An 11,616-nucleotide genomic window follows, 5' to 3' on the forward strand; every position below is an offset into this window, starting at 1 on the left:
GGAAAAGACATCAATATAGAACTGCCAAAAAATAACGAGTTTAGAAAATGGGTCTTGTGCAAAAGGTGAGAGTACCAGAAAGATGTCTATTTGTGTTTTATTTATTATGCAAAAGCATTTGAGTGAGTGGATCACAAAAATTTGTGGCTAATGTTGAGAAGAATCCCATCCCAGAACAACTGGTTGTGCTCATGAGAAACCTATACCTAGACCAGGAAGCTGTTGTCTGAAAAGAGCAAGGAAACATTGCACAGTTCCAAATCAAGAAGAAAAATCATGCCTTTTCAATCTACATGCAGAGCAGATCATTTAAAAGTCTGGAATTTATGAAGAAAAATGTTGCATTAGGATTAGGGGAAGACTCATCAACAACCTATGTTGTGCAAATAACATTTCTCACCAAAAACTGAGGAGGACTTGAAGCACTTGCTGCAGAAAGTAAAAAATTGCAGCCATCAGTGTGGACTGCATCCCAACATGAAGAAAACAAAAGATCATCACCACCAGGCCAATTGGCAGTTGTTAGGTGTCACTGAATTGAGTACAACCCATAGTGACTCTGTCAATAACAGATCTGAACTTCTGTTCCATCCTGTGCCATCTTCACAATATCTGACACACACAAGCCCATTTCAGCAGTCGCTGTGTCAATCCATTTGGTTAAGGATCTTCCTCTGTTTCACCAACTCTTCACCTTTCCAAGTAGATGTCCTTCTCAAAGGAATAGCAACATACCCAAAGTATGTGAAAATGAAGCTTTATCATCATTGCCTCCAAGGAGCAATCTGACTATTACTTCTCCAAGAAATTTGCTTCTTTTTGTTTTTTGTGCTTAAGAGTTTTGTATGCTAGAATGCTTAGGAGATTTGCTATTTCATGTTTCCAATTGAAGGGAAAATTTCAGGTGTGTTTACTGTTTAGTTTCTTTTTTTATTTTCTTTTTGTTATAATTGGTTATTGATGTTTGTTGGAAAAACTGGACTCCTTTGCAAGGAATGTAACAAATACTAAGAAAAAAAGATAAATGCATGAAAAATCTCATGAGCTAGATGCATCTGTTTTTATATGTTCTAGAAAGGCTTTAATAGTGGATATAAAAAGTCAGGTGCCCATGCTATCTATGTAGAGTAGAACAAAATCATGCAGTCTGGGATTTAAGTGTATGGGAAGCAGGAAAAGGAAAGAGACTAGAGGAATACAGGTCAGTTTGAAAATGAGAATACAGAAAGCTTTAAAAGGCAGCCACTGGAGAGAGAAAGGATAAAGAGGAGTAAAATATTTAAGTAAATTAATTAGGCTATTGTGATGTACGGAAAGATAGAAATTTTAAATTTCCAGCAAATTTTACATTTTCAACCTGGTAGACTGGTTGAATCCTGAGAAGACAGGAAATAAAGCAAATGGAAAGGAAGAAAGGCTATGTGATAAATTCAGTTTAAAGTGAGAATTTTGAAATGGCAATTGTGCATGTTCAAGAGGAAAAAATATTGCCATGAAACGTGAGGTTGATCAAATCTGACTGCAGAAATAGTTTTATAGTATTCTCATCAAGTTATTTCATAAATTAGACTCTTTAGTAACATCAAAAGGTCTATTTTTTTTTAAAAAAAAAAAAAAAAGCTTGCTCACAGCTTAAGCCTAACTTGGCTACAGTGACTTTCATCACTTAGAAAACTGCCTACCTGTAGCTTGTCTATTACCTGAGATAATTTCATCCATAATACTTTATAGTCACATATATAGCTATATAACATTTGCTTGTTACGTATGTTGTTCTTGTTATGTGCCGTCGAGTCACTTGGGACTCATAGTGACCCTATGTACAACAGCCCTAAACCCTGCTCTGTCTGTCCTGTGCCAGTCTCACTGTCACCAACACACCCACCCCGATTACCCAAGTCACTGAATCAGTCTACCTCATAGAGGGTCTTCCTCTCCTGTGCTGTCCTTCCACCCTCCCAGGCATGATGTCCTTCTCCAAGAACCGGTCTCTCCTTACAGCGTATACAGAGTATGTCAGATGAAGCCTCAGAATCCTTGCCTCCAAGGAGCAGCCTGGTTTAACCCTCTTGAGGAAGAACCTGTTTGTTTTCTTAGCAGTCCATGGTACATTCAATACTCTTCTCCAGCACCATACCTCAAAGGCATCAGTTTTCCTATCCTCCCTAGTCATTGTCCAACTCTCTGATGCATAGCAAGTGATTGCAAAGACCAGACACACCTTAGTCTCCAGAGTGACACCTTTGCTCTTCAATAATCTAGAGGTCCCTAACAGCAGACTTTCTCATTTCTCTCTTTTAATTTCCTGGCTGCTGGTGCCAAGAGTGTTGACTGTGGAGCCAAGCAAACTAAAGCTCTAAACAATCTCAATCTCTTCACCATCCATCCTGATGCTTCCAGTTGGCCGAGTGGTGAGAATCTTTGTCTTCTTGATATTGAGCCGTAATCCATATTGAAGGCTACAGTCCTTGACCGTCTGCAGCAAGCGCTTCGGGCCTCCTCAGTTTCAGCAAGCAGGGTTGTGTCATCTGCATAATGCAGATTGTTGATGGATTTTCCACCGATCCTGATGCCACACTTCGCGTAGAGCCCAGCCTCCTGGATAATATGTTTTGCATATCGGTTGAAAAGGTATGGAGAAAGGATACATCCCTGGCGTACACCCTTCCCAATTTTGAACCATGCAGTGTTTCATGACTGCCTCTTGGTCCAAGTATAGGTTTCGTATTAGCACAATTAAATGTTCGGGGATTCCCATTCTTCTCAGAGTCAGCCACAGTTTGTTATGATCCACACAGTCAAATGCCTTTGCATAATCAATGAAACACAGATAGACATTCCTCTGGTATTCCCTGCTTTCAGCCAAGATCCATCTAACATCAGCAACAATATCCCTAGTACCACGACCCCTTCCAAACCCAGCCTGGACTTCTGGCAGTTCTCTGCTGATGTTCTGTTCCAGTCGGTTGGTTGTTTTTGGGTTTGTTTTGTTTTTTAAATTTTTTTTAAATATAAATTTATTATTAATTTCAGTAAAAATTTACAGAGACTTTGGATTTCCATTCATTCATTGTTGCACATGGTTTTGGGTAATCTTCAGTAGAATTTTGCTTGCATGTGATAGCAATGATACTGTTATATAATTTCCACACTCTATTGGGTCACCTTTCTTTGGAATGGGAACAAATACAGATCTCTTCCAGTCAGTTGGCCAAGTGTTCTCCAGATTTCTTGGCACAACTTGGTGAGCACATCCAGGGCAGCATCTTTTAGTTGAAATATGTCAATTCGTATACCATCTATCCTGGGGCTTTATTTTTTGCTAATTCCTTCAAAGCAGCTTGAACTTCTTTCTTCATCACCATAGGCTCTTGTTTCACGAAACTCTTCTGTGTCTGCCAATTCCTTTCGATACAGTAACTCTGTATACTCTTTCCATCTTTTTTTACTACTTTCTGGATCATTTAATATTCTGCCGAAAGCATCCTTAATCATAGCAACTCGAGGTTTGAATTTGTTCTTCAGTTCCTTGAGCTGAAGAAATGCTAAGTGAGCTCAGCCTTTTTGATTTTCTGACTCCAGCTCCTTGCATATTCCATTGTAATATTTTACTTTGTTTTCCCATGCTGCCTTTTGAAATCTTCTGTTCAGCTCTTTACTATCTTGAATTCTTCTGTTTTGCTTCTCAGTGCTCCACTGCAATATTTAGAGTCTCTTCTGACATCCATTTTGGTCTTTTCTTCCTCCTCTGTCTTTGTAATGACCTTTTGCTCTCTTCCTGGATGATACTCTTGATATCCTCCCACAACTCATCTGTATACATAATGTAATTTCTCACTAAAAGCTTTCAATTTTTAAGTTTTTTTAAATAATAAATTATTTTTTTTAAAGTTGCCTACTTCTAGTATTTCTTTTTGTAGTACTTATTACGGTATGTTTCATATGCTTAATATCTAGTAACTGCTGGTAACTAATACGGACATTCAATGTTTACAATTTAATCTGGATGCACTCTGTAAGCAGAAGGTAGAAAAATAAACTGAAAGGAACATTCTTCAATAAAAGGAACATGGAGAATACTCAAAACCCTTCTAACAAATTTATTCCAGTTCATAGGAGTTGGGGGGGGTGGTAAATAGTCATAAGAAAAGCATTTTAGTATTAGCAAAAGGTATTTTAGTGTTAAGATTAAAATTCTATATCATAAATTCTGAAAAAACAATCCACTAACAAAGTAGTCATTATATCAATTATTTCAGTTAGAATACAATGGTAACAGTAACAAATGATATAAAACATAGTATGAAATGCTATTTATATAATACTGGGATAAAAAATTAATACAGATTTTACCATTTGTCCATTCTTCAGAGCAAGATTTATTTAACTATAGAAACATTCTTCTTTTTAATACCTTATTAGAATATTTTGAACATACACAACTGTTGTTGTGTGCCATTGAGTCAGAACCAACTCATAGCTGCCCCTCCAGTAGATATTTGTTGTTGTTATCCATTGCCTTTGAGTTGAGCATGACTCAGTGACCCTATGAACAAAAGACCTGAAGCCCCTCTACAACTATTGACATTTATCAACGTTCAATAGAGTTTCCGGAGGCATGTTGTTTAGGAAGTGTATGACACCCCTGCTTCCAGAAGTGTATCTTTAAAAGCAGTAAATTAAAGGGGAGGAGATTGTCTGTTTTTCTTCTATGAAGCACTTGGTAGATTTGAACTGCATGCCTTTCTTTCAAGGAGCTTTGGTGACCTAGTGGTAAGAAGCTGCACCTGGTTGGCCGTACAGCTCTTTACCACTAGGGAACCAGTGAGAGAGCACATAATGTACCTCATCTATTGTTCTCTCAACCGCTATGCCAATTATTGACTCAGGGAAGGTTCTGTCCCATTCATTTATCTATACAACATGACTTTTTAGAAAATAGCAGATGCTATATGGTTTTATTTATAAATATTTTAGATGTTTATTTTAAAAAGAATAGCTCTTTTAAAATAATAAATAAAGGGAACAAAGATGGTGGTGGTGGGAGAAGCAGCATGAGGAGCTGGAGGCGCGACAAGCCACATTGAAATAGGCCACCATGGCCCTCAACAGCCCACAGTTTGTACATCCCTAAATAGCCAAACACTTTACTACTGATATTCAATATGGATTGAGGCTCAACATCAAAAGGAAAAAGATTCTTGAAAAAACATGGGTGAGTCCCACTTCAGCCCTCCACCCACCGCCAGGCCTGTGCCACTGTGACTCCTGGGACTGTCATGGCTGGAGCTCATGGGTTCCCCAGTCTGGACTGGGCAGCAGACACCAGGCACCATGGCCAGTGCGACAGAACCCCCAGTAGTGGCCGATGCGAGCAGCCATAAACCTCCAGTACAGGAGGGGACAGTTGGAGAGGTGGGCAGCCATGACACTGGAGCCGCAAAAGGTGAAGGACTAAATACGGAAGATCATCTCGGATCTTGCCTCAGATTGTGAGGATGGTGTAGGATAGGGCAAGGACTAGATCTGTTGTTTATAGAATTGCTTTGACCAGAGACAGCCCTGTGGGCCTAATGGAAACAAAGTTAGGCTATCAAACAAAGGTGGGTGATTTTAATCTGCGGCTCTCAGGCCTGGTTTTAATTGTTTTTGGTCAAACATTCTTCTAAGTGGCTTATCACTGGTCTTTTAATTGACTGTACAGACGCAACTCATGGTTGCTGTGATGCTGAACACTATTACACTGATGTGACAAATGTGATAATGGTTACCCATGGTGGACAGTGTTTGGTGGAGCTCCCAGATTAAAACAAGCTTAGAAGCAGGAGTGGCATCCACTTCTGAAATAGCTTGCCTACAGAAATTCTGTGTACTTAGAGAAATGATGAAAGTTATGCAAAGTGTTCAGGTCTTTCGTTCACAGGGTCGCTATGGGTTGTCTATGACTCGATGACGTTTAACAACAACAATAACAGATCCTGGTCAGGAGATCTCCTCAATCTTGATTTTTTTGACTATTGCTGACAACAGTTTCAACAGCGGGTCTGTCCACCACTCTCAAAGCCCCTTCTCCATTTTTAGAGGGTGAGGATAGTGATGCCTACTTCGAGTTGCAGTTGGACCACTTAGTGGAGGGAAGGAAGTGGTGGCATTGCTGGAACCAGGGGTGCTGTCCCTGGCCTTCAGTGGGGTGCAGGGTGTTGACCTTGGCCGGGGGGCAGGGTTGGGGAGTGTGTTGCCTGGCCCTCAGTATGTGCCACCTGGCCCCCATGGACAGCTGTCTGGCCCCGTGGTTTGCCACCCAGCCCTCTGGGGAGAGCCACCCAGCTCCTGGGAATGATGCCTGACCCCTGGGGAGAGCCATCAGTTCACTGGGAGAGCCACTGAGTGTCTACAGGGAATTTTATCTACGCCACTTTCCTGTACCTCTTTCCCCAGTACATCTTTAAGTAACACCCACAAAGGCCTTCTCATTATAACTCACAAGTTTGTTCTGTCTAGGTTTGTTCCCTTTCCTATAGGTAACTTTAATACTGAGTCTTGTTCCTGACCTGAACCCTGAACTCAGTTCCAGAGACAAAAGGGAAATAGAACTGCCAACTAAAGAAACAAAGGAAGATGGAGTATTAGGGTTCAGCAAACCATCCCCATTGAACCCACCTTGGTAAATACTTTGCAGTTCAGAGGGCAGTAAACGTCAGGAAAATATCTTCTAACTGAACAAGAAGGCATGCAGCTTCAACCAGGACCACCAGTAAAATGTTAAAAGTGGGGTCCCCTTCCCTCTTTATCTCAATGCCCTTGTTCAGAATGAAGAAGCCAGATACTGTGCCCCATTCCCAAGTTAGAAACCCAGATATTAATAAGACTGTTTCATTGTTTTAAAAAAGAAAAAAATTCATTGGACTATGCTCACTATTACCCTGTCTTTTCTGGTCCCCATTGTGTGAATATACCAGAGCTTCTCCATCCATTCATTTGTTGATGGGTGCTTGGATTGTTTCCAACTCTTTGCTATTGTGAACAAAGCCACAAAAACATGGATGTGCATATATCTGCTTAGGTGGCATTATGGTTTCCTTAGGGTATATTCCCAGTAGTGGAATTGCTAGGTCAAATAGTATTTCTATTTCCAACTTTTTGAGAAAGCACCATGCAGCCTTCCACAGTGGTTGCACCATTTTACACTCCCACCAACAGTGAATAAGGGTTCCAATTTATCCACAGTCTTGCCAGTATTTGATGTTTGCTCTTGTGTTAACTTTTTCTGTTCTTTCTGGGGTGAGATTATATCTTATAGTTGTTTTGTTTTGCATCTCTCTTAGAGCTAGGGATTTTAAACTTTTTTTTAAAATTTGTGTGCCATTTGAATATGTCTTCTTTGGTGAAGTGTCAGTATCCTGTGCCCATTTTTCAATTGGGTTATTTACCTTCATCTTGTTGTGCTGCTCTAGTATTTCATAATTCCTAGATATAAGTCCCTTGTCTGACATGTCATTACCAAAATTTTTTCCCCAGGCTGTGGCTTCCCTTTTTACCCTGTTGGAGAAGTTTCTGTGCATAGGGATTTGATTCTTAGTAGGTTCCATTCATCTATTTTATCCTCTCTTGGTTGTAGATTTTTTTCAGGTCGCTTAGAAGACGGTTTATGTTGTGGATTAGGACTTCTAGATTTCTTCGAAGCTTTTCTTTAATGAAATGTATAGTCCTTGGTTTTAGTCCTAGGTCCATGATCCACTTGGAGGTGGTTTTTGTGTCCGGAGTGAGGTGTGGATCTTGCTTGAGTTTCCTACAGATAGTTTTCCAATTTTGCCAGCACCATTTGTTGAAAAGGCTGTCATTTCCCCACTTAACTGATTTCATATCCTTGTCAAAAATCAGTTGACCATAGATAGATGGGTTGATCTCTGGATTCTCAATTCGATTCCATTGATCTATGTGTCTGTCATTGTACCAGGACCACACTGTCTTTCCCTCTATGTCAGTGTAGTAGGATTTGAAATCAGGGAGTGAGATGCTTCTTGCCTTGTCTCTCTTTTTAAGGAGTGCTTTGATTATTCAGGGCCTCTTTCCATTCCAAATGAAATTGGAGATTGCATTTTCCATCTCGTTGAAGGATGGAATTGGTATTTATATTGGGATTGCATTGAACGTGTAAATTGCCTTTGGTAGAATTGTCATTTTCACAATATTGAGTCTTTCTATCCATGAGCAAGGGACATTCTTCCATTTCTCCAGGTCTCTTTTTGTTTCTTGTAATTTTCTTTGAGTAGATCCTTTGTGCTTCCGGTTACATTTACTCTCAAATATTTAATCTTGTTATTAGCTGTTGTGAAAGATATTGTTTTTCTTAGCTCCAGCTCTGTATTCTTTTTGTCACTGTAGAGAAATCCAACTGAAATTTGTATGTTGATTGTGTATCTTGCCACTTTGCTGAATTGGTCAACTATGTCCAGTAATTTTCTTGCTGAGTAGGGTTTTCTAAGTATACTATTATATCATTTGCATAGAGAGATAATTTTACCTCCTCTTTGCCAATTTGGATACATCTTATTTCGTTCTCTTGCCTTATTGATATTGCTAAGACTTTCAATACAATTTTGATAGGAGAGATGATAGTGGACATACTTCCCTAGTTCCTTTTCTGAAGGGGAATGCTTTTAATCTCTCCATTGAGAACAATGTTGGCTCTTGCGTTTGTGTATATACTTTTTACTATGTTGAAGAAATTCCCCTCTAATTCTCAGGAGAGACCGGTCCTTAGAGAGGGACATCATGCTTGGGAGGGTGGAGGGACAGTGCAGGAGAGGAAGGCCCTCTATGAGGTGGATTGATTCAGTGACTGGGATAATTGGGATGGGAGTGTCAGAGACAGTGCGATTGGCACAGGACAGAGCGCAGTTTAGGGCTGTTGTCCATAGGGTTGCTATGAGTCGCAGGCGACGCGATGGCACATAACAACAACAACAACAACAATAATAAGGAAGGGTGTTGGATATTGTCAGAGGCTTTTTCTGCATCAATTGATAGAATCATGTGGTTCTTGCTCTAGTTTTGTTAAGGTGATGAATTACATTGACTATTTTTCTTGCTTTGTTAATGTGATGAATTATATTGTTTCTCATTATGTTGAACCATCCTTGCATACCTGTTATTAACCCCACTTGGTCATGGTGAATTATTTTCAATGGGTTCTATTGTCCAGGATTTTATATGCACGATATACATAGGGACATGTAAGATTAATAAATTAATGTATATATATAATATGAATGGGGATATACAATATATGCATATACATAGCGTGTAAATAAGCAGGAAGTAGTTTAATTAGAATGCCAGCTTTGGGTGCTGGAGGTGAGATGTATGAGTCTTCTTTCTGATGTCCTAAGGAAATTAATTTCCATTGGTGGTTTACAAGACCACAGTAATTGTTATACTATTAGGACTTGATTTTAACTATCATTTTAGCATATGGTTTTCAATTAGGCCAGCAATAGGTATAATTACGAGGATTAATGTAAAGTATAAGATTGATGCTAGCTGGCCGATGATGATGTAGGGGTGTTCTACTGGTTGTCCTCCAATTCAAGTAAGTGTGAATAGGTCTGCTACTAATACTCAAAATAGGAACTGGCTGATTGGACAGAATATGAGGCTTCGTTGTTTAGAGGTATGGAGAAGTGGAAAGATGATAAAGATAAGAATAGATAGAATTAAGGCTAGGACTCCTCCAAGTTTATTAGGGATAGATCGAAGGATAGCGTAAGCGAATAGGAAATATCATTCTGGCTTGATATGGGGAGGAGTATTGAGAGGGTTAGCTGGTGTATAGTTGTCAGGGTCGCCAAGTAAGTCGGGTGAGAAAAGAACTAATGAGAGAAGTAGAAGGAGAACTAAAATAACGCCTAGGAAGTCTTTGATAGAGTAATAGGGGTGAAATGGAATTTTATCAGAGTCAGAAATTAGACCTGTAGGGTTGTTGGATCCTGTTTCGTGTAAGAAGAACAAATGGACTATTGCTAGGGCTGCAATTACGAAAGGTAAAATAAAGTGGAAGGCAAAGAAACGGGTCAGAGTAGCTTTATCTACGGAAAAGCCCCCTCAAATTCATTCAACAAGGGTAGTACCGATATATGGAATTGCTGATAATAGATTAGTGATGACTGTAGCGCCTCAGAATGATATTTGTCCTCATGGTAAGACGTAGCCTATGAAAGCTGTAGCTATAGTGACGAACAGTAGGATTACTCCAATATTTCATGTCTCTGGGAATAGATATGATCCGTAATAGAGTCCTCGTCCCACATGGATAAATAGGCAGATGAAGAATAGTGAAGCTCCGTTTGCGTGAAGATATCGGATTAATCAGCCATAATTTACATCTCGACAGATGTGAGTGACTGATGAGAAAGCTGTTAAAGTGTCTGAGGTGTAATGTATTGCTAAAAATAGTCCTGTTAGAATTTGGATTATTAAGCATAATCCAAGGAGTGAACCGAAGTTTCATCATGAGGAAATATTGGATGGAGTTGGGAGGTCGATGAATGAATCGTTGATGATTTTCAGGAGTGGGTGGGTTTTGCGAATGTTGGTCATTAGGTTCTTATAGTTGAATAACAACAGTGATTTTTCATGTCATTGGTCATGGTATTAAGCCATGTAGGAATAATAATGACTTATACTGTTTTTTTGTTAAGTGCAATATTTGTTTTAGGAATAGTTGGGGTTTCTTCTAAGCTTTCTCCTATTTTGGGGGGTTTAGGTTTAATTTTAAGTGGTGGAGTAGGATGTGGATTGATTATTAGTTCTGGCGGGTCTTTTTTAGGTCTTATAGTGTTTTTAGTTTATTTGGGTGGTATGTTGGTGGTATTTGGGTACACTACTGCAAAGGCTACTGAAGAGTATCCTGAGGCGTGGGGGTCTAGTAAGGTAGTTTTTGGGGGAGTATTAATGGAGGTATTGATTGAGTTGATATTAATGGTATGGTTAAATGTTGGGTCAGATTATATAGTGAGTGGTATCATGTTGAACAATTTTGATAATAGTATAATTGAGTGATGAGTTGGTGGGAGTCTAGTTTGTGGGGATTATGCAGGAAGTTCTTTGTTATATGTATCCCCATTCATATTATATATATATACATTAATTTATTAATCTTACATGTCCCTATGTATATTGTGCATATATTGTATATCCCCATTCATATTATATATATACATTAATGTATTACTCTTACATATCCCTATGTTTAATCGTGCATACATTTACTATCCCCATGCATATAAGCTAGTATTAAAAATCCTTGCATCAATGTTCCTAAGAGATACTGGCCTGTAGTTTTCTATTTTGGTGGTGTGTCTACATGGCTTTGGTATCAACTATATGCATGCTTCATAGCAGCGTAGTATTCAATTGTGTGACTATATCACAGGTTCTCTATCCATTCGTTTGTTGATGGGCACTTAAGTTGTTTCCAACTTCTTGCTGTTATGAGCAAAGCTGCAATAAACATGGGTGTGCATATATCTGCTTGGATGTTGGTTATGGTCTCTTTGGGGTATATTCCCAGTAGTGGAATTGCTGGGTCAAATGGTATCTCTATTTGCAACTTTT

General features: G+C 39.2%; 1 pseudogene; it reads right to left on the minus strand.

Moving 5' to 3' along the window:
• Window positions 1-5,290: 5,290 nt before the first annotated feature.
• LOC102869253 overlaps window positions 5,291-11,616 on the minus strand; it is a 9,304-nt pseudogene continuing 2,978 nt past the window's right edge.

This window comes from Elephantulus edwardii, unplaced genomic scaffold, assembly GCF_000299155.1.
Source record: "Elephantulus edwardii isolate Elephantulus edwardi_28Jun2011 unplaced genomic scaffold, EleEdw1.0 scaffold00018, whole genome shotgun sequence".
Taxonomy (NCBI): domain Eukaryota; kingdom Metazoa; phylum Chordata; class Mammalia; order Macroscelidea; family Macroscelididae; genus Elephantulus; species Elephantulus edwardii.